The 22,962-nt window shown below is 53.2% G+C and overlaps 1 protein-coding gene and 2 long non-coding RNA genes across 3 annotated transcripts in view; 1 reads left to right on the forward strand and 2 right to left on the reverse strand.

The window, feature by feature from the left end:
* Positions 1-22,962, reverse strand: part of RIPOR3 (RIPOR family member 3) — a 77,125-nt gene that overhangs the window by 43,154 nt on the left and 11,009 nt on the right. The gene's annotated exons all lie outside the window — the stretch shown is intronic.
* Positions 7,040-9,566, forward strand: LOC147582801 (uncharacterized). The gene is made up of 3 exons (XR_015249530.1): positions 7,040-7,133; positions 8,861-8,944; positions 9,202-9,566. It is a non-coding gene; the product is annotated as an uncharacterized LOC147582801 (long non-coding RNA).
* Positions 10,153-15,539, reverse strand: LOC147582802 (uncharacterized). Its single transcript, XR_015249529.1, has 4 exons — positions 14,675-15,539; positions 13,153-13,208; positions 12,395-12,522; positions 10,153-10,752 (listed from the first exon to the last, which is right to left on the reverse strand). It is a non-coding gene; the product is annotated as an uncharacterized LOC147582802 (long non-coding RNA).

Consider the following 22,962-nt stretch of genomic DNA (forward strand, 5'->3'; position numbering starts at 1 on the left):
GGCTTTTCACCCTCCTTTCCCTGGTTCCTCACGAGATCGAGTATTTCTGTATGCTCATTATCTTTAGAATCTCCTCTTCTCGACTTCTCAGTTCATAATCCTTTATCCAGCTACCTAGCTATTCTTAGTGACTTCTAGTTTTCTCCCAGCCCCTCACGTGCTTTTTAACTTGTTCCTGATGGTATGTGTGTGTGTGTGTGTGTGTGTGTGTGTGTGTGACAGAAGCTTCAAATATTTATGTGACCAGATCTGTCAACATTGTTCTTCTATGTTTTAAGAGTTTGGAACTTTCTTTCTCCACCTCTAAGATTAAGTTTCTACTCTCTAGACCACTGAAGTCTAGCTCCCTGGGTGAGAATTTTGTCTCCCTCGCCAGGCTGTAAAGCCCTCAAGAGAATCTCCCTCCTCCATAGAGGCCCTTGGCCAAGAGCTTTCACTGTCTGCTCTGCTTCTCAGAAACACCCTGAATCCGTCCCCTCCTTTGCATCCCCCTCCCCCTGGGCCAAGCCCCCATCACCTCTCTGCCTCCACCTCACCCTCTGCCTCCACCTGAAAATGTCCGTCAGGTTTCTTACACCCTTCCCCAGGCTTGCAGCTTCTGGATACATCTAACTAAAATCTCACCCCCGGAACTGGGCCCACAAAGCTCTGAAGAGGCACCCGCCTGCAGAGAGGCCTCGTTCAGCAGTGCCTAAGGATGGAACCCAGATCGGGATGGTCAGGAGCTCCCTACGCACTGCCCAGGAAGACAAGAGCACCTGTTGTGCTCCTTTCGCGCCCTAAAAAATTAATCACAACTGGGGCTTGTCCTAGAAAAGGCAGGGGGTAGGTTGGGGGTGGGGTGGGGGAGGACTTTCAAAGCCTTGACACTCACCATCCCTTCTATTTCCACCCATTCCCACCCAGCCTGGAGGGCAGGCGGGACGGGTTGTCATCCCCCCACCCTGTTTACAACTTGCAGTGCTGCGGCTCAGAGGGGGCAAAGGGTTTTGCCAAACTCACACAGCCGGGGCGGGGTGGGCAGGGGGGAAATACTGGCATTCAAACACATTTTGAGCACTTAAGTGGTGACAGGTGAGGAGCTAGGCTGCACAGGGACCACACGGGAGGACCCTGGGTGGGTGAGGGGCTGTAACTCAGGAGCCCGGTGAGTATGAACATTTCAAGCCCACTCACTGCGGTTGTTCACACGCCTTCTATACCCCACGGTTGCCTGTAACCCCAGTCCCTGCGTCTGGCTGAGATGCATGGCCCAGTGGTGCAGAGTCAGCCTCCTGGATGCCCGAGCTCCCCCGCCAGCAGGTCCCGGGACTCCTGTGCAGGCACATGGGCTGGTGGACGGGGACTGTCTGCTGATGGAGGCTGTTAACAGCACCGGAAATGGTCAAGGGTTCAACGAGAGATGAGCCATCTGGTCATCCCAAGGTAAACAGTTTACAAGAGACAAAGCAAGGCAGCCTGCCGTTTTGGTTTTTCTTTCAACAGTGCCATGTGCCCTTTCCTTTTCCACCTGGTACCAACTGCAGAGACAGGCTGTCCCAGGCCCCCTGACCCCAGCTCAGTGCCACCCTGGGACAGGGAGGCAGGAAAAGTCAGATGTTTTCACAACTTTTCTTGCCCCGTTCTCAGGACTGAGTGACTTTATGCCAGGTGGTTAACCCACAGTGTAAGGAGAGTGGATTTCCTCCCAAAGGAACAGGCTTATTTTCTAGAACCCAAAGCCTTCAGTTTCAAGAATCTTCAGCCTTAAATCCATTTCCTGTTGGAAAAAGACCCCTACTGGTCTCCCCAGGTATTGCAGCCCTGCTCTACCAGCCACTAAAAATGCCCACAGAAAAGGAAGAGAGGGGCTCCGTTCCCTATGCTCACAGAGAAGCCAGGGGATTCTCAGGCATACAGGATATGTATGTGGCTTAACAGCCTGAAATAAACAGTTTGTGCTGGAATTGTAATCCTGGAGTTTCCAAAAGTGTTGCAAAACCCTCCAGGCAGACTCTGGAGTTCGTGTACTACAAGCTGTTTATCAATTAATTCCTTCTTTGCCAAACATTCCTACTTGGCCTACTGGGAGATGAGTTTGGTGGGAACGCATCTCCGATTTTGTAATGAAAATCACCAGGGAGAGAGGGCTCATGTTACAGAAGATGTAGCTGGAACAGGTGCTTCCCATAAGGACAAGGATAGTCCTAAGTTTTGAGCTCGTGTAATAAAGAAGGGTGATATCTGGGGACCAGGAGTTGGGGACCCTGCAATAACCCAGGAGATACACATCCACAGATCCACAGGGAGGGTGATGATTATAAGTCTTGAGGTCCAAAAAAAACAAGTTCAAGTTCAGACTTTGCCTCTTTCTGGCTCTGCGACTTAGACAAGTCACTTAACCTCTGAGCCTTGGTTTCCTCATCTATAAAATCATCGACATTACCTTACATTACTCCTTTTACAGTTTTCTCTTTATTAAAAGGAAAAACCAAACTATAACTTATAGCTTTTTTTAAAGTTTATTTATTTATTTATTTTTTTTTTTTGAGAGGGGATGGGCAGGGGCAGAGAGAGAGAGAGAGAGAGAGAGAATCCCAAGCAGGCTCTGTGCTGTCAGTTCAGGGCTCAAACTCACGAACTGCAAGGTCATGCCCTGAGCCTAAATCAATAGTCAGAGGCCTAATTGAGCCACCCAGGCGCCCTGATTTATAGCTTTGTCTACTGCTTTGTGCCACAAGGTTAGAGACCTGAGGAAGTGTATTAGTTTTCTGTGGCTGCTGTAACAAAGGACCATAAAGCAGGTAGCTTAAAACAACAGAAATGTATGGTCTCTTCTGGAAGCTAGAAGTCCAAAATCAAGGTGTCGGCAGGGCCCTGTCCCCTCTAAAGTCTCTAGGAAAGGGTCCTTCCTTGCCTCTCCCAGCTGTTGCTGGTGGTCGTCTGTCCTTGGGCCTTCTTGGCGTCTAGCCACACCTCTCCAGTCTCTGCCTCTTGGGTCACGTGACCTCCTCCCAGGGGTCTCTGCCTTCACAAGGCATTTCCCTCTTGTTCTAAGCACACGGTCACTGGACTGGGGCCCACCCTAGTGACCTCATCTTAACTTGATTACAGCTGCAAAGACCCTATTTCCAAAGAAAGTCACATGCATCGGTACAAGGGGATAAGACTTCAGCAGATCTCTTGGGGTGGGGGGGGGGGGGGGACACACTTCAACCATAACGGGTAGAAAACACTTTGTTTAATGCAGCAGGCTAAGGGGATTCTAGATGTGTCACGGTGGGCCCCGAGCATTGGTGGGTGGGAGAAAACACAGAAATGTGCTTGTTGGTGACTGACAGCTGGAGAAGGGGAGGGCTTTGGGGGATGGGAGGGAATGAGACATGAAATTCTCCAGGCAATGAAATTTTGGGATGGGGATTCTGAAATTTACTTCCAAGTGTGCTCCCCCTGGCTTCCCGTTACCCCGAATTCTGTAGACTTTCTCTCCTCCTGATGGCAGGCACCCCTTTTTCCTTCTGAGCACTTAGCTGCTTGTTCATTTATTTATGGGAGGGGAGAGCGCCAGTGGGGGAGGGGCAGAGAGAGGGGGACAGAGGATCTGAAGCGGGCTCTGCACTGACAGGCTGACGACAGCGAGCCTGCTGTGGGGCTCGAACTCATGAACCACGAGATCATGACCTGAGCTGAAGTCAGAGGCTCCACGGACTGAGCCATCCAGGCCCCGTGAGGACTTAGTTTTTGCCCATTTACTGTATTCCAGGCCTGTGCGCACCCCCGGTGACCTTCTGGGAGACCCCCTCGGCTCAAATTCACCAGATTCTTTTCACGGGCTCCCAGCAGCTGTCTCTAGAGTCTGCTCTCCCAGCAGGCTTGTGTCAGCAATAGTTTAGGAAAAACGAAAGAATTGGAGCAGTGTCCAACATGGGATAAAGGGGGGAAAGACAGCAATTTTGGAAGAGTGGAGGATTTTTAAAAATTAACATGTCAGCACAAAGGTACCTAGAAGAAATGTTAAGACCCTCAAGAATCCTTGGGGGCATTGAGGGAGAGGGTAGGGGCCAGGGCCCTGGGTTTCTCACTGGGGTCTCGGGCCTTGGTTTAAATATAAAAGGGGGTACCCCACAGGAAGTCTAGAAGATGTGGGCCTCTGGGGGCTGACGCTTGAGGGATCCGAATGCCTGGCGCCCGCTGACACAGGGCAGTGGTGACTGTTACCTGACACATTGTCCCCTGGAGCGCGTGGCCCCTCGCTTTTGGCCAGCGCCTCACAGCCTCGGCCAAACCGCCTCCCCCGCGGGGAGGCTGGGCCCCTGCCAAGCTGGGCCCTTCCTGCACACATGCTGTTTTGATTCTGCGCCCCTCTGGCTTTATTGGTTTTTTCCTGCTAAATGAGGTGAGGTTTGCCCAGCCCAGTGGCAATTCCTGTAAAAGCTGGAGTTTCGATGACCCAATGTGGCGAGTTTACAAGGAAGTACTCCCTGTAGGCTGGGCTGCCTGGAAATGATGCTTCATCCCTTCCAGGGACAGCAAAGAGATCCGAGGGTTCTAATGGGAGGCAGGGGTACTATGGGCGCCAAGAGCCCCGGGCTGGGGGTCAGAAATCTGGATGTCAGCCCTTGCTGGGCTAGGTAGGCGTTCTCCTCTCTCTGGTGGGTAAAATGGGGATAAAGCACAGACCCCACAGCATTGCTGTTGGGCTCCAACGGGATTACAGATGTAGAATCGGTCTGAGAGCCATGAAGCGCTAACAAATGAAAAGATGTATCGGTATAACTGTAGCTATTGTGACCATCATTATTAGAACCTAAGATCTTCTGCGGCAGGCAGAATATTAAGATGGCCCGCAGTGACCTCTGACCTTGCATAATCCTTTCTCGTTTGAGTGTGGATGGACCCTGTAAATATAATGGGCTCTTGTGTTACCTTCTATGGCGAAAGGGAGGCTATCCTGGGTGGGCCTGACCTTATCAGGTGAGCCCTTAAACAGGACTGGCTCTTCTAGCCGAAAGATGTTTAAAGTAGGGGAGGGAGGGGCGCCTGGGTGGCGCAGTCGGTTAAGCGTCCGACTTCAGCCAGGTCACGATCTCGCGGTCCATGGGTTCGAGCCCCACGTCGGGCTCTGGGCTGATAGCTCAGAGCCTGGAGCCTGTTTCCGATTCTGTGTCTCCCTCTCTCTCTGCCCCTCCCCCGTTCATGCTCTGTCTCTCTGTCCCAAAATAAATAAAAAACGTTGAAAAAAAAAAATTAAAGTAGGGGAGGGATTCGGTGTGAGGGAGAGTCTGCATCACTGGCTTTGAAGACCGGAGGCCATGGGGCAAGGAATCCTGACGGCCTCTAGAAGCTGAAGGTGGCCCCGGCTGGCAGCGAATAAGGAAGCGGGGACCTCAGTCCTGTAGCTACACGGGGCCAAATAACGCCCACAAGAGTGATCTTGAAGCGGATTCGTCCCCAGACCCCTCCGGACAAGAACCCAGCCTGACTGGTATCTTGAATCCAGCTTGGCAATGCCCTCCGCAGAGACCCGAGCCCCACCAACTTCTGCCCTCCGGAACCGGGAGCTCCTAAACGGGGATTGGGTTAAACTGCTGGGTTTGTGGCAGCTCGCTCCACGGCGGTAGGAGACCAACAAACTCTGCCGAAGGAAGCCTTAAAATGGAAGGCTCGCCGTGCGCCTAGTGGTTGGAGACGAGGCTCAAATCCTGACCATACCGTTCACCGGCTGTGTGATTTTGGCCACACTATCTCCCTCGCCTCCCAGAACCTCTGTTTCCTCATCTGTAAAACGGGGGTGGAAATTGCATGTGCATGAAGCTTCGGAGCAGGGTACGTCATAAGGGCACGTAGGAAATGCTCGAGAAACACAAGCACTGAACGTGTGAATGATTACAAATGAGCTGAGAGCTAACGACAGCGCACCTGTGGTCTCCAGAGCCCTGTCCCCTACACCAAGGACATGGGAATGAGCACTGACCCAGTGTCCTGGGAGTTACAGGATTCCCCTGGGGAATCAGGACCCGGAAAGCCACAACTTTGGAGACAGTAGGTGGTACCGCATGACATCCTCGGGGGGCACAGAGAGCCCTGGTGCAGTTCCCTCCTCGAGACGCCCTCTGCGCTGGCTGTTCCGAGGAGGAAATCTGCCACTCAGCTCCTGTCTCATTCTGGGTAAAGGAAGCCTGGGGCCAAGCCTCCTTCCTTGAAAAGAGGCTGATCCGGGACCCAGGGAGACAGGAAGCTCCAGTCTCCCAGTTCTGTTGCTGGCAACGTGCCCTCACCAACCCCACCGCACCCCCAGATTCTCCTAGGCTCTGAACCCCGCAACCCCTCCAACTGCTCCTGCGGCCCGGTCCTCCGAGCAGTCCCCAACCCTGGCCACCGACCCTCACGTCCAGACTCAATCAGTGCACCTGCCTCTCTGTTCCCTCGGACCCGGCTGGGCAGCACCAGCAGTGGACGCTTTAAGTTTCTAAGTAAACGCCACTTGGCTTCTTCCCCAGCAAATCGAATCCGCAGTGAGATGCCATTCCGCCCCCACGAGGATGGCCGTAACCTAAGCAACGGACAACAGGCGCCAGCGAGGACGTGGACAGATCGGCCCCTTGGACACCGCGGGCGGGGACGTAAGACGTGCGGCCACTCTGAAGATAGCTTGGCTGTCCCTCAAGTGGTTAAGCACCGAGTTACAAGACCGAGCTGAGCAATTCCACTCCTCGACGTGCACCCGAGCGAAACGAAAACATATGTCCACGCGAGGCCTGCACGCGAATGTTCAAAGCAGCTTTACTCTTGATGGCCCAGGAGCCAAAACTACCCAAATGTTCCTCAGCCGACGAGTGGATAACAAAACGTGGTATATCCATACAACAGGCTAATGTCCAGCCGTACAAAGAAATGAGGCAGCCGTATATGTCGCCCTGTGGATGAGTCTTGAAAACATTACGCTGAATGAAAGAAGCCAGACACAGAAGGCCACATAATATATGATTCCATTTCTATGGAATGTCCAGAACAGGCAAAAATCCATAGAGACGGAACATAGATTAGTGGTTGCCAGAGGCTGGGAGCAGAGAAGGATGGGAGGGGGTGGCGGCTGCTAATGGGGATGGGGTTTTTTTGCGGGGGCAGCGCACTTTGAAAGTGTGAACTTCATGGTACGTGAGTTCTAGTTCGATTTTCAAAAATAGGCTTAAAAAAGTCTCGACAGGTCATTGCTGGCCGCGCGGCCTTGGGCAGGTGACTTGGCCTGTGCCCCCAAGTTCCCCATCTGTACAATGGGGCCATAACAACAGCACTCCGTCGCGGGTCTGCTGAGATTGCATGAGACAACGCAAGAAAGCAGTGCTCCGTAAAGAGACGTTTTAGCATTCGTGTTAGGATTAGTCACTGGACTAGCACAAATTTGGGGCGGTTTCCGGAGAGTCTGCCTCCTCAAGCAACTCTGCTCCCTTATCCACATGTTGCCTGGCTGGTTTTCTTCATCCTTCCACCCCCTCGACCTTGGACCTTGGCTTACGGTGCTCCTGCTGTTTCCTGCAATGCCCTGCTGGCCCTTCGCGGGCGGGTCCGAGCGCTGGCCCTCGCCTCGAAGCAGGCCCCCAGCAGCACCTTTTCTGAGCCCCCTTCCCCGATCCACCCTAGCCATGGGAAGCTCCATCCTCTTCCGGAGGCCCTCAGAGAGAGTCCCTTCGGCAGACTGAATCCCACTCAAAAGATTTCATTTCCCGAGCCAGGCTCCAAGCAGCGCGAGGAGAAGGGTTACGTCTTGCTTAGTGTGTCCCAAATTTCATGCATTTACCGCCGTTACGATTTCCCCACACAGCAGTACCGCCTGTGGTACTTATTTATTTATTTCTACTTATTTATTTATTTCAAGCGTATTTATTTATTTTTTTTTAATTTTTTTTTCAACGTTTATTTATTTTTGGGACAGAGAGAGACAGAGCATGAACGGGGGAGGGGCAGAGAGAGAGGGAGACACAGAATCGGAAACAGGCTCCAGGCTCTGAGCCATCAGCCCAGAGCCCGACGCGGGGCTCGAACTCACGGACCGCGAGATCGTGACCTGGCTAAAGTCGGACGTTTAACCGACTGCGCCACCCAGGCGCCCCTCAAGCGTATTTAGTTTTGAGAGAGAGAGAGAGCGAGAGAGAGAGAGCAGGGGAGGGGCGGCCAGGGGGGTGGGGGTCTACAAGGGATCCCAAACAGGCTCTGTGCTGACAGCAGGTAGCCCGATGCGGGGCTCGAACCCATGAACTACAAGATCATGACCTGAGCCGACCTGAGGCGAAGTCAGACGCTTAACCGACTGAGCCCCCCAGGTGCCCCTGAATACTTTGTAAAAAATCAACTCGCTTTTCAAAAACGAAGGCTGTTTTGGAAGGACAATTGAATCACAACTGTAAAAGAAGAGCCTGCATCATTTGCCATCAACAAAAACATAAACAGGAAGTGGGAAATATTCACACCGAACCCAGGGCCATGTTCAAGTGCAGGTAGGCATGTGACCTGCTAAGCCTGTTCTTTCAAAGTGGGGAGATTAGTAGGTCTTAGGGAGGCACGAAGGACGTACAAACAACAAAAAGACTTTCTCTTTGGCCTAATCGGGACTGAAAGATAATTGAAAGGGGACTCACATGATCTGCGAGTCACTGTTACGTGATATGTGCCCCTCCTGAATCATCTTCCCTCCTCTCCTGCAGCTTGGGACTTAAATATCACCTCCCAGTGAGGCCTCTCCCAGCCCCTCATCTAAGTGGGACCAGCCCTGCCCTCCCATTTCCCAATCCCATCACTCCTTTATTTTTCTCTTTAGCACTGAACACCAGCAGATATCCTACTCACTGTATTTTCCTTGCCTTCTGTCTGTCACCCCACCTAGAGTGCACGCTCTTAATGGACCAGCACTACCAGGAAAGGACCTGGAACCTAGGAGGCATTCAGTAAATACCCGCTGAACGAGTCGGTTAGTGCATGGATGAACGAATGAATGAACCCTGTACCTCCAGAAGCTTTGTACTGTCTTATACTAAGTTTGTACCAAATCTTAACCCTTGGGAGGTAGCCCAATAAAGCATTGTTGAGCATGCAACTGAGTGAATGAATCACTCCGTCGATCAATGAATTTTTGTCTGGGTTGTAAAGCTCCCAGCTTTTGAGATAACCCAGGCTTCTTCACGTGTATGTGTTTTCAAAGTCCCTGATTCTAAATTCCTCCCACAGACTGTCTCCAAGGACCGAAAGAACGGAGCCTTTGCCGAGAAAAGAGGCTGAGTTCTCAGGCCCTCCACTTTAGATCAAATGGTGCTGCTTTACCAGGGAAAGAAAGTTAGGGACCCCAAGGAGCTGTGGGAGCTCGGGAGGAGTGGGGAGAGCATTCTCCAGAGACAAACTCCTTCTTGCCCCCCTGCCCAGCCACACTGGCACACTGCTGCCTGGGAGAAACCAGCCAGACACGCAGGCACGCTGCAGTTACTAAGTGATGCTAAGTACATCAAGATGGGCATCCTGACGCCAGCCACTCTGAGCGGATCTGGAATGAATCGGGGGGTTGTTACGATCGCCAACTTAAGCCTCTTCTCACAGGAAAAATATTTATTTCACCGAGCTCTGCTTTTTGGAAAGCTGCGCCTGTAACAGTCTGCATCCATCGAGCAGAGTTTTGGCTACTGCTGGCTTTGTCTCTTCTCCTGCGTTGGGCTGTGTGCGTGCGTGCGCACGCGCGTGTGTCCAATTTAATACACGCTTTTTCTCCCCCCTGGTTTGGGGCAAAAATACACACCAATGTGAGGAGAAAAGTAAGCACTCCCATCCCTCCCCGGGGCCGATCAGCCTTTGCTGCGTACTTTTTTCCAGTGCTTTTCTACTCTTGGAGCCGAGGGCTGGGGTTTGAATCCCAGCTCTGCCCCTTGCTGGCCGCGTGACCTAGAGAGTCATGTTACCACTTGGAACCTCTGTTTCCTCATCTGTCAGATGGAGTAATAGGCCCGCCCCTTTGGGTGGGAGGAGGAGATGAGAGGAAATGTATACAGAGCTTAGCAGAGTTTCCAGCACATAGTAGGTGCTCCATAAATGGTACCTATTTTACGGGAGGAAGATATATAATTTTTGTACGTCATTACACATCCCACTAGACCCCAACCGCACGGAGGAATATTACTTTTTAGCTGTTGCTCACTTGACATTTCATTCTTTAATTTACATTTCAAAACACTTCCCCCACTATTTTCCTAACGCTAGTTTTATCAGCTACAGGGCTGAATGGTTACTATATGCCAAGCACGCGCTAAGGGCTCTGCAGGCAATATTTTAATCACACTTCTGGTTTGTACCCAGACTTGAACAGATATCTGCACACCCGTGTTCACAGCAACGTTAGTCACAATGGCCGAAAGGTGGAAGCGACCCAAGTGTCCATCACCGGATGAATAGATAAATAAAATGCAGCCTAGCCACACAACGGAATACTGTTCCGCCTTAAAAAGGAGGGGAATTCTACAGGGAAGGCTACAATGTGAACGAACCTTGGGGACATTGTGCAAAATGAAGTAGGCCGGTCATAAAAGAGCGATTATTGTATGATTCCTCCTAGATGACGTCCTGAGAGCAAAGTCACGGAGACAGAAAGTAGGGTGGGCCTGGGGAAGGGGGATTGAGGAGTTAGCATTTAATGGGGACAGAGTTTCAGCTGAGGAAGATGAAAAAGTTCTGGAGCGGATGGTGGTGATTGTTGTTCAGCAACGTGAATGTTCCTAACGCCACAGAGCTACACACCTAAAAATGGGTAACGTGAAACATTACAAAAAAAATTATAGGGGCGCCTGGGTGGCGCAGTCGGTTAAGCGTCCGACTTCAGCCAGGTAACGATCTTGTGGTCCGTGAGTTCGAGCCCCGCGTCAGGCTCTGGGCTGATGGCTCAGAGCCCGGAGCCTGCTTCGGATTCTGTGTCTCCCTCTCTCTGACCCTCCACCACTTGCACTCTCTCTGTCTCTCTCTCTCTCTCTCAAAAATTAATAAACTTTTAAAAAAATTATTAAAATGGGTAATGTGGTACATTCTATGTTATGTATATTTCACCACCACCACAACAAAAAATCTTAATCTTCCTAGCATTTTGTAAGGTAGATTTTTTTTTTAATTTCTTTTTAACCTTTATTTATTTTTGAGACAGAGAGAGACAGAGCATGAACGGGGGAGGGGCAGAGAGAGAGGGAAGCAGGCTCCAGGCTCCAAGCTGTCAGCACAGAGCCCGACGCGGGGCTCAAACCCACGGACCGCGAGATCATGACCTGAGCCGAAGTCGGACGCTCGACCGACGGAGCCACCCAGGCGCCCCAAGGTAGATGTTTTTATTACCCACTGCCACCCTCATTCTTTACAAGATAATGAAACTGAAGCTCAGAGAGGTTGAATACTTTTCCCAGAGTCACACAGCTCTGAAAAGTAGAGACAGGCCTAGATCCCAGGTCTTACTCTTCAAGCCTGTGATGCCACAAGCACTCTGTGGACACAGGAGTCAGAGGGAAAAGCAACCCAACTCAAGGGGGCAGGCGGAATTAGCAGTGCCAGGCTGGCCCTCAAAGTTCAGAGTTCAGTTCTAAATTTATCCTCTGACCTTCTTGTGGGTTCTAAATTTGGCCAAACAAGTTCTTCCAGCCTAATCGATGACGTAAGTGCAGGTGCGGAAGATCAAACCTCCTTCCTGGTATGAAAGTAATAAAATAATGCAGATTTGTTTGGAAAAGCCACCCCCCCCGACCTGTCAGCAGCCATTTGGGTGACCCTGGACCCACTGGCAGTGCAGACACGTAGCAGAGCCCAAGTCTGCGTTTCTCCTCCTAAATGAACAAGAAACAGAGCCTCAGGAAATAGCTAGACAAGAAAATTCTAACCAGAACCAAACTTAAAATTTTCCTGAAGTTACTAATTAAAAACAAAACAAGACTCTTCGGATAGTCTCCGGTCAAGGGGGGGCATTGCCGGGGCTGAGCCCCCACTTCTCCAGGAGGTATTGGGAGGGCTTCTCAGACATCTTGCCTCTACTGAAGTGGAACAGACATGTGACCCTTGTGGTCCGGCCACCGATATCTGAACACGCCTCGGACCCTCGACACTTGAGCTGAAAGGTCATGGATATTGGGGGTCGGGGTAACCATTCTGGGGGGCATATGCACACAGATGTATATAGAAAAGGGGTTGGTGCTGGGGCACTCTGGATCCCAGTGTAAGTATTGAGTGGCTGGATCAAACTTTATCTGAAACCCACCCTACCACTGACTTTTCCATTACACAAGCCGACAAAATCTTTCTTCAAATTACTCTTGTTAGGTTGTCTGGGGTTTTTCCTTTTTTTTTTTTTTTTCTTTTATGACCAAAAGGAACATCTCTATAACTTTCCCATGTGTCCCATTTTTACCTGAAATTGTTAGACGTATGACACGGAACCACACCAAAGCAGGCAGAAACCCTTTGGCAGAGTTTAGGATTCCAAGCAGTGTCCCTGCATGTCCCAAGTAACAAGTTCCCCTCTTCTGGTCTGAAGCACTTGGAGGAGGGAGAAGAAGGTTAGGACTTTGTTGCAGGGACATGCTGTCCCCGAACTTCTCAGCCTCCGAACTGCTGTTATCAGAATCTCTCCAAAGGTCCTGGACAAAGGGTGAAGCCAGGAACTCCTGAGGCTAAGGGCAGTTCCGGGGCCTGAGAGAGAAGGGCCAGGCCGGGGCTGGGGCAGAAATATGTCTTCCGTTTCCCTTGGGCCCCCACAGCACAGCTGTTGTCCGCAGTGAGGTTAGCCAACAACAGGGACAAGTAACATCCACTGGACAGGCAGTGCCTCAGGGTGCAAGGCACTACTGGGGATAAACTGAGTCTCACCGAGGCAAAAGGGCTTAGCAGTGAGTGGTGGCCCCGGAACCTGGGCCTGGGTTTCATGGCTCCAAGTGGGGCACCTTTTCCAACTCACTGCAGTGAAGCTTGGCGACCGCGGGCTTTCGCTGCGGCCACATCTGCCCTCGCACTTCCCTTCCAGCTGGTTCCGCCATCAGCAGCCCCTCCAGAGCCTCTCTCAGGGGCTCCAGGGAGCTGACTGCTGATGAGGAAAAGGATTGGCCACAAACCTGACTCTCCTTCCAGCCTCTGCCAGACCCACCGGAGGCGTGGGTGCATCCAGCCTACCTGGAAGCCTCTGCTTTTGTCGTCAGACAGGGCTGTCTTGATGAGGACCAGACCCCCTGAAGAAGGGAAAAGCCAGAGAAATTAAAAGTAGGTCTCCAAGAGGAAATAAGCAATAAAAATTGGCCACATCTGTGAAACTGGGTGCTTCTCAAGGGCCAGACGCTGGACCTGGGTCTAAGCCCGGGGAGTGGACGTCACAGGTGCTGCCGTAATCGCGGTGGTCCTACACCTGCGGGAACCGTCGGAGGCCTCCGGGCACAGCCCCCTTGGGTGGTTCTCCGTCCAGGGGGTCCAGCCAGGACCCTCCTCTCAGATGCCCCACCGCCTCCACTATCCGGTTCCTAGCACTTCCCGCAGGCTCCCGGAGGAGTCAGCTGCACGGGAATCCGGGATGGATTTGAGTCCTGGCCCCGCAGCTCACCGGCTGTGTGACTTGGGGGAAATCCGTTCTTGCCGAGCCTCAGTTTTCTCACCTGGACCTTGCGGGGGGGGGGGGGGGGGGGGGGGTTGTTGTAGACCAGAAGTTTCCACCCGTCTGCGGGCCGGGGGCTCAACCGAGGGAGCCATGACAGGCATTGATGTATGCCACTCAGCCTCCAGCGTGACATTGTCCCAAGTGCACACCCTGTCCTCTCTGGGGATGATCCGAGGGCAGGAAGCCCACGTGCTTCTCGGTTCCCACCCAGCACCTTGCACAAAGCCGCCGCCGGGAGCGACGCGCTTGGTGGTTCTCAAATGACTCCCACTCTCCGTTCTGTTCCTTTTCACGGCCCGTGGAGTGCAGCTCCGTCAGAACCAGGGTCAGGCGGACCCGACCTCAAGCCCTTACTCAAATGTGGCCACGGAAGCTCTGGTCCCTCTCTCCAAGCGTCCGGTTCAGCGTCTGTTCCTGGGGAATAACCCCCTCTGCTTCCTAAGGTCGCCTGTGCATTTCTTTTCTTTTTTTTCTTTTTTTAATTTTTTTTAACGTTTATTTATTTTTGAGACAGAGAGAGCGCATGAATGGGGGAGGGTCAGAGAGAGAGAGGAAGGCACAGAATCGGAAACAGGCTCCAGGCTCTGAGCCATCAGCCCAGAGCCCGACGCGGGGCTGGAACTCATGGACCGCGAGATCGTGACCTGAGCCGAAGTTGGGCGCTCAACCGACCGAGCCACCCAGGCGCCCCCGCCTTGTGCATTTCAATGAAGACAGCATACGAAGCTCTTGGCTTCCGCTAAAATTGCTAATTGAGTTCGTGCATCACATATCTCACAACAGGCTCTTTGGGGTCAGGACACCCGTTACCTTCCTGCAAAGAATCGGCCGGTTTGGGGCACCTGTTTTCTTCCTCTGATTGGGCGCGGCCGAGCGGGGAAGAGAACTGGCCATGTCAAGGCTTTCTCTCTGCTTCCTCTGGCTTCCCTAGACTGGCTGCCAGCCACTCGTCCTCCCCTCCAAGACCGCCCCGCCCCCACCCCCAGAAAGGAAGACACCTTCAGCATCACCCCCGGTTGAGAACGTGAGCCTAGTGGAGCACGTTACCCAGTTTTAGGGCATCGAAGGCAGGGCATCCCAAAGCCCGGCGAGACGTCTGCGACGGACACGCAGTTTGACCCGTGGGTTCCCCAGGACTCACCCTGCCCGGCTGCTCCCTGTGCTGTGCTCGTCTCCAGACAGCGCTCGGCAAGAGAGGTCAGCGGCTAAGCTCTCTGGCTCTCCTCTGACCTCGAGTCTCTTTGTTTGCCTTGTGCAGCAGCGGTCGAGAGTGGAAATCTCCACTCAGGGACGGGCCTCCTCTCTGTGCTAGAATCAGGAGAACGCCACAGGAAAGGAGGCTGCCCAAGGGTCGGGAGGTCCGGTCACTGAGTTCCTACATGACACTGGCCAACCCTCAGCGCTTCCGTTTCCTTGTCTCCATCGGCCGAGAACAGAAATTGCAGGTAGGTCTCGGCTCGCGTTAGAGAAATTGAACGGTGGGAGGCGCTCCATAAACACCCCCTCAACACCCACTGGCGGAGGAGACAGGTTGCTTCTGGTGGAGCCTCGGGGTGGATTCTGAGGCTGTGTTTGGGCTCACTGAGTGCTGGTCGATTAGCTACGTCTTCCAAGACCCGAAGGACGGAAAGGAGGGTGTATTTGGTGCCACGTAGTCGGCACCCCAAGCTAGGGGCTCTGTAAGTTTCCTCAAAGCCCGAAATGGTTCAGAGTCTTAAGATCTCATTGGATCACGCAAAACTTCAGGAGAGCTCTCTGCTGATGTGGCCTTTCTCCTAACAGCACCACACTTCTCAGTGCCCATCACCGAGGCCCGTCCAGATCGCCACTTCCTTAGAGCCACGATGATGGATTCCACCAAGGAAATTTCCACTGAACCGGGTCACTGAAAATCAGCCCCACGACCCCCTACTCCCACCCACCCCGATGGATCCAGCAACACCTGATGCTAAACCTAATTCTAGATTTTTAAGTTACATGAGCTAACGCATTCTCTTTTTTGCTTCCGCAGTATGAATCGGGGCTTTGTCATTTGTAACTCAAAGGGTCCTAATGCACAGAGTCTTTCCTTTTCCCAAAATGAGGACCAAAAAAGGGTTTGGCTAGTATGAGAGTGAGGACGTCTGGGGCTTTGCTTTTGTTTTCGTTTGAGCCACCCAAACAAGAGGCCTAGAATGCCGAGAAAGGACACCAGCTTCTTCAAATGCAGAAGACTGGGAGACACCTGCTGAGGGGTCTTTGTGATAAGATAGCCTCAGCTTTGGACAAGTAGAGTCGAAAAGGGGGCAAGTTGTCTGGAATATCTTTTTATTCGCCTCAAAATGTAGTTTTCGTGAATGCTTTTTCCTTAGTTTCTTAGGGCACGGAATCCAGCTTGGTTGAATTTTGTTTAAACACATTGGCATAAATCATAAATACCCTTGGGAAAGAACATTAACCAGCAACCAGCAACATTAACATCCCTCCACCCCCACCCGTCTCCTCCAGTTAAATGGACTGGAACCTCTCCACCTTGTCCCCAAAGGAAACTTCCCTGCCTGTCCTAGAACATTTCAGAATTGGGCTCCTGCTGTAAGTTTTAACATAGCCTCACCACGGCTCAGCCTCCTGGCCGGGCCCCTCCACAGTGAGAGGAAGGCAGGGACCTTGGCATGGGAACTAACAGCTCTGGGCATTTCCGGAGTCTGGCTCATGAAGTTTTTTCCTGGGGCAAATTCTTCCCTTCCCTTCCCGCCTCCCCATTCAGGAACCTCGGCGGTGGGAACATAGCAAAGGCTTTGGTACCGAACAGATCCGGGGACAAAACCTAGTCTGTCACATTCTTGCTGTGTCATCATGGACAAGTTGCTTAACCTCTCTGAGCCTCAACTTTCTGCAAAACGGGGATGATAATACCACCCGCTATGGAGGGCTGTTTCGGAGAATTCGACATTCTAACGCTTGCACAGCCTGACATAGTCAATGTCAACAGGAGCACTTGTATTAGTAGTCATGGCATTCTCACGATTTTTGTTCCTCTGCGTGGATGCACATCTTCCTGTGGGTTCCGCTGGGTTCAAATCCCAGCTCTGCCGTATGAGAGCTCTGTGACCAGGAACAAGATTGGCTTAGGGCAGAAATGAAGAAGGATGGAGGGGAGAGAGAGACACAGAGAGACGGAGACTGATGGCAAGCAACTTCCGCAGCATTCGGCCACCCCGGTTTGAGACTCTCCATTTTCCGCCTGGTCACCCTTGGAGGTCTATCTGTCCGATTCTTTCAAAAGCGAGGGATTGATCTTTGTTCCCCAGGAGGCATCTGAGGTCCCGGAGTCTACAGACAGGGACTGAGATGTGACAGAGGCTCTGACCACCGACTCCATGGTACTTTGTTACACGGCACCCGAACAGACTAAGACAATTGTCACTCACTGCTCTGAATGCTTCTCCTTTGGCACATTTGCCACAAGTCTGACGACTTAAGTGTGTGATAGTTTCTATAACAGGTAACAGTTTGAGAAATGGGACTATGCTTTCCTCTTTGCCTCTTTGGGTAAACAGTCCTTCCCCTTGGTCTTCAGCTATCCATCTGCCTGGGGAAGATGTTCATCCATACAGAGGACAAAAAGCAGGATCGTGGCGATATTCAGTTCCTTACAAATCAAAACACATTTTGCCACAAGACAGTAGACTTAAAGGCCACCACAGTGAGAAAACATTTATTGAATGTCCTTTAGGTACCAACTAGCATAGCAAAGGCACAGTACTTTCCCAGACTGTCAAGAGAACAGAGGTCTCCCTTTACCTATGCCCCCAGGCTTGCTCCCTACGCAGCAGGAGCACACGCATGGATGAAGGACTTCATCTCAGCTTCATTCTCAGCTTCAGCCCAGCGAGTGCAGAGGCACGTAGGAGGGTGGTGGCACAGGGTATGGACACAGGGGCTATTGGGGCTCAAACCCCAGTTCCGCCATCCAAGAGCTCTGTGACCAGGAACAAATTATTTCACTTCTCCGTGCCTCAGTCTCCTCATCTATAAAATGGGACACGTCGCTTCTCGGCCTTTTGGCTAAGATCACGTGTATAAAACAGGACACAGGCTACTTCCTCACAGTGTTGCTAGGCATATCTAATGAGTTACTGCTTGGTATAGACTCTAATATATAATGATTCTAAGTGTCAGCTACTTCTTTATTATTTATTTACTTATTATATTTCTTTGTTTAATGTCAGTAGAGCCAGCTCCAAAGGCAGAGCTTTGCACTGATCCTCTGGGGGCTGGAGGAGGAAGTCGCGGGGAGGCCACTGTCCACCAGTTTAATTTGGGAGATCATGAAAATGCTGCAAGTTGCAAGGAGGGAAGCCTTCCCCAGCGTTGCACTTTCGCTGGCTACACGAGTCCTCCCGTGGCCGGGATGGGACTCGGGATGTTCCTTTTCATGGGGGAGACGCTTTGTTAGGGTCGTGAGCAGCCCCGCAGGGTCCAGATGCGGTGGAGGCGAGGGCTCTGAGCCAGGGAAGGGACAAGTCAGCCAGGCAGGGCTCGGGGCCTAGACCGTGCGTTCTTCCAGCCGCCAGCTTCAGCCTCAAGGGCCAGAAGGGCCAGTAGTGATCCCCGGCAACAGACGTGGCTGGAGACCTCGCCTCCCCACCTCCGCCTAGGAGCCTCGGGGACTCTCCTGGGACTCCAGACCCCGTGCCACCTTAGGGGGGCTGAGGATGGAGAAGGAAATCTGAGAGCGAGCATGACCTAAAGACCTAAAGTAGTGGATCAGATTCAATTGACCAGATTAGACTAAGTCTAGCGTTCTTCCTCGTTGCCCCGGGACTGGGGTTTGTGAGAAATCTCAGCTCAGTTACAGGATACAAAGAAAGGACACTTTTTTCTGCAGAGGCACGTGATAGCGTGGCCTAAGATGCAGCCTCAACGTCAGTCCCCCAGGGTGCCGCTCCTGGGGGCGGAACCGCACCTGTCAGAACGGTGGGAGGCGTTCCATAAACACCCCCTCGATCAGTGAGGGTGCCATTCAATCCTGACTCTGACCGGCGACCAACAGGTGGCCCGTGTCTGGGAGTGGGGGAGGCGGAACTCTTTTCTCGCTTCCTTGGGGAAAGGGGTAGAGGGGGTCCTGCCGCCTGGCCTTCGCCCTCCTCTTCAGCGCGAGCGGGCCCACTGACTTGTCTCTAAGGAGGGAAAGTGACAAAAGTGACGCGACGCCACCTCCACCATTGGGGACTCAACCCTGCCCACGTGGGCGCATACACACGTGCACAGCCCTAAGCACGCCCACGTGCGCCCGCACGCCCACGCGCATGCGCACCTGCACCCGCACGCACGCCCACGGGCAGGCGCACGCACGCGCCCTCCTGGCCGGCTCGCTGTGCTGGAGACGCTGGACGCCGTGGCGGGGAGCGGAGGGCCACGCGCCCGAGAAGAAGTGAGTCCCGCCCGCACCGCCGAGCGAACTGGGAGGCAGATCCTGCCCCTGAACCTTGAGACGCCCGGAGCCCCGCCGACACCTCGACGCGCCTGTGACGAAGCCTGAAGCCGAGGATCCGGCCGCTGCGCCTGCACCCCGACCCGCAGAAACTTGTGAGATCGTAGACGCGTATTGTTTTAAGCCGCTAAGCTGTGGGGACATGTGTTACTCAAGGTAGATAACTAATCCAGCCCCTCATTAGCTCTGTGCCCCTGAACCAGCTACTTAACCTTATGTGTGTTCCTTGATCCGAAAAGGGGCATCGTAACTGCACCCCCACCTTACAGGTTCGTTGTAAGGACCAAGAGAATGAATGAATGAATGAATGAACGAACGAGACACCTGGCTGGAGCAGTGAGTTTACACAATCAGGAAATGAAGCCCGAGGGGTAGGACAGAATGCAGCTGTAAAGAGCCCCCACCCCCACCCCGGGCAGCTGCCACAAGGCCGAGTGCCTAGCTGGGCCCCCAAGAAGGTCCGTCACCAAAATGAAGCCCCACCCCCACCCTCACTTTGTCCCAGCGGGTTTCTCCTGGGGCTGGAAAGGACCAGTGCTCAGGGGTGCCTGTGGCCGGGGCGCCCAGCATCCTTCGCCCTCCACCCAGCCATCCCTACCCTGGGCTCTGCCATCCCTTCTTCGGGGATTATGTTCTCCTTGGGGCTGCTATTGCCCAAAAGCTGGCCAGGCTCGGCGCCGTGGAGACAAACAAGCCACAGCATCTGATAGCTCTAGAAACTGACCCCCGTGGGAGAGCCGCAGCCAGCTGGCATGAGTCCCAGGAGCTGGCCACGGCTCCTGGGCATCGGTCCTGGGGGTGACAGGGGCTTTAGCCTTCCCATGGCAACGGATGCCTGACTCCAAGTCAGAACAGACTTTAGACTTGGATACATGTCACAGGGCCTGGGAGTCTTAACAAATCTCATGTCCAGCCCTCCCTGTCCCAGGTCTGTGTCACCTCCAGACCTGAGCCGGACCCGTCATGGTGCCCACCTCTGAACCCCAGTTTTGAGTGCCCAGAGATGTGTACGTCTGTTCCCCATCTCATCTGGGGTTGGAGCCACTTGGGCAGAAGGGGCACAGAGGCCACAAGGCCATTGTCTGTCCTGCTCTCGCTCCTGAGCTGGGGATGCGAATCAGACCCTTGGTGTTCACAGGCATGGAGACTGGTTGCCAGCCCGTGGTAGTGGCTTGTGGTGACCCATTCCTCCTCCTGGGTCCTCCCCACTCAAGCCGATCCCACTTCTTAGATTCTGGACACGTGGCTCTGGCCAAGCTGGGTGGCAGCCAACATGGGCCCTGGTCTCCCAGTGAGGGGCAGGTATTAGCAGGAAGCTCCTGCACAGCGTGCGTGAGCAAGTTAGGAGCCTGGCCCTGACCCACAGACAGAAGGCACAGGGCTCCTTCCTTCTCGTCCTGATTTTGTGTCTTCCCTACCAATGCCATACTATACATCACAACGATTGGCAGAGGAGAATTTGCTCTGTGCCATTAGCTCCAGAAATCCCCATAAGCCCCCAAGGTAGGTTCTGCTATAATCCGTGTTACAGAGGGGCTGTCTCAGGCCTAGCTGGTCAGTGGGAGAGGCAGGATTTGAACCCAGGAAGTCTGGCTTTGGGACAGTGCTCTCTGTGATGTGGCTGGCTCCTACAGGCTTGCCAGCCACTCTCTCAGCTGCTAACACCCTCCCCCGCCCTCCACCCCCCCCCCCCCCCCCCCCCCCCGCAAAGTTCTGCAGGCTGGCTTTGTTCTTGGATAGCCCCTGATCTGCCCAGGGGCCTCCAACTTTCTTGCTGGCTAAGAGAAGGCTCCTGGCTCTTCCTGCTGACAGAGTGGCTATTTCCCGGTCCCAAAGCCCCAGTTGTTGGAAATTACAATCCTTCCTCGTGGCTCCCAGCTCATGGCTTCGAGGGGCTCCTGATTGCACCCGTCTCCCATTAGCCAAAGCAAATTATTTCTGTGGCCGTGACACAGGCGTGTTAAAAGGTAAACTGTCATACATCATCTGGCGGTGTACTCGTTTGTCTCTGGCAGGCCCCATTCCAGCCCTGCCAGGACCCCGTGCTCCCCTAGCTGTCAAAGAAACAGCTTCATCCTGCCTGCAAAGGCCTTCGCCAGGCCTGGCCCGGCCCGGCCCAGCCCAAGAAGTCGGGGGTTGAGGACCTGACAGAGTGAATCACTTTGTGAGCATTTAACAGCATTGTCCCGATGACGAATAAATCACACCTTAATGGACCCTTTTCCAATCTGTAACCCCGAGTCAGGACTCCTAAAATGTTACCAGATGTCAAGGATGAAATGGATGCCTCCGGCACGCTCCTGCACGCGTGGGGGTCGCACGCCTCCTACCTGCTTCCTACCCGCAGGAGAGACGGGCACTAGCGATGTGAGGCAGAACGCAACTTCACGTTTGCCGCCGTGAAGACGTGAGCCAACCCCCCCCACCCCCACCCCCACCCGCCTTTTATAGCCTCTTTGTGGGAGATGTGTCTGGAGAGAGTGGAGAGAGGTGTGGGCCAGGAGACAGCATAGCTCAGATGGCTGGGATTCTGGGAGAGAGAGTACAGTGACTCGAAGCCCTTGGAATGGGGTTGGAGGGTCTCAGAACCTTGCCAGCTTTGGAGTCAGAAAGAAAAGGTTTGCTCCCAGATTTGCTATTTAGCAGCTGTGTGACCTTGAGCAAGGCAGTTCATCTCTCTGGCCTCAAACAGGGATAATCCTAGAACTCGCTTCACAAGGTTGTAGAGACGGACTAAACGGGGGAAGGAATGAAAAGGGCACAGAAAAGTGCTCAGCACCTCGTATGTGCTGCACAAACTGTGTGGTAAGAGACGTGTTAGTAATAGCTAATGTTTACTAGGAGCAGTGTCCCCCCAAAAATCCATGTCTACCCAGAGACCTGGAGTGTGACCTTACTTGGGAGTCGAGTTTTACCGATGTGGTTAGTTAAAAGACGAGGTCATACTGGACGGAGGTGGCCCCAAATCCAATGAATGGCGTCCTTAGGAGGGGAAGAAGGCCACGCGAAGCCGGTGGATCGATGCTTATTCATTTGTTGACCCGTCCGGGGCAAGTCCAACAGCAGCCGAGGCCGGCACCGGGACCAGCATCTTCTGGCCCGTTCGACACCCTCAAACAACCCCTAAGGTCACCCCTGGATTTCTGCGATCTGGATTTGCTGTCATTGCTGCTGCTAGGTCGGGGGGTAGGGTGGAGCGGGGCAAGATGCAGGCCAGACCACACGTTATGGTGCCGTCCCAACAGCAAAGATCCCCTACGCTGGGTCAGGAGTGTTTTTCCACCAGGAAACAAGAACAGTTCATGTGAGTTTGTTCACCCTTTGTCCCAGGATACAAAAATGTGAGAAATGCACAAGGGCTCTGGCCACAGAGGGACACTGCATCTCGCCCCCGAGATCCATTTCCTGCACAGGGCTGAGGGTCAGGGCAAAGACCCCTGCAGGGAGAGTCAGGACGAGTACCTCCCTGCTGCGCGCTTGCCGTGGGGAGCCAGAGAGGCTCCCCTTTCTCTGGGCCCTGCTTTTCTTATCTGTAAAATGGGGGTGGTGATGCCTGATGCCTGGTCCCTGAGCTCACGGAGTTCAGCTCTAGCAGATGTCATCACTGCAGGTAAGGCCCTCTTGGGCCCTTTTCCTCTTGTTCTCCCAAAGAGGTCAACCGCATGACACATGAGTCCCTCTCTCAGTGCCTCCCCCAGCCCCCACTTTATAACAAGCCGCCTTGACCCTGGCAGTCAGTCCATATGTATTCACTAAGCACCAACTGCATGCACGATGCCGTGCCCATCTCTGGGAGGATAGTTACGGTTGTCAACACTGTTGATTAACGGTGTCAGCAGTGGCCACTGTTTATTGAGCA

The sequence above is a fragment of the Puma concolor genome, chromosome A3, assembly GCF_028749965.1.
Source record: "Puma concolor isolate L17-30 chromosome A3, mPumCon1.1.hap2, whole genome shotgun sequence".
In the NCBI taxonomy this organism is placed as follows: Eukaryota; Metazoa; Chordata; class Mammalia; order Carnivora; family Felidae; genus Puma; species Puma concolor.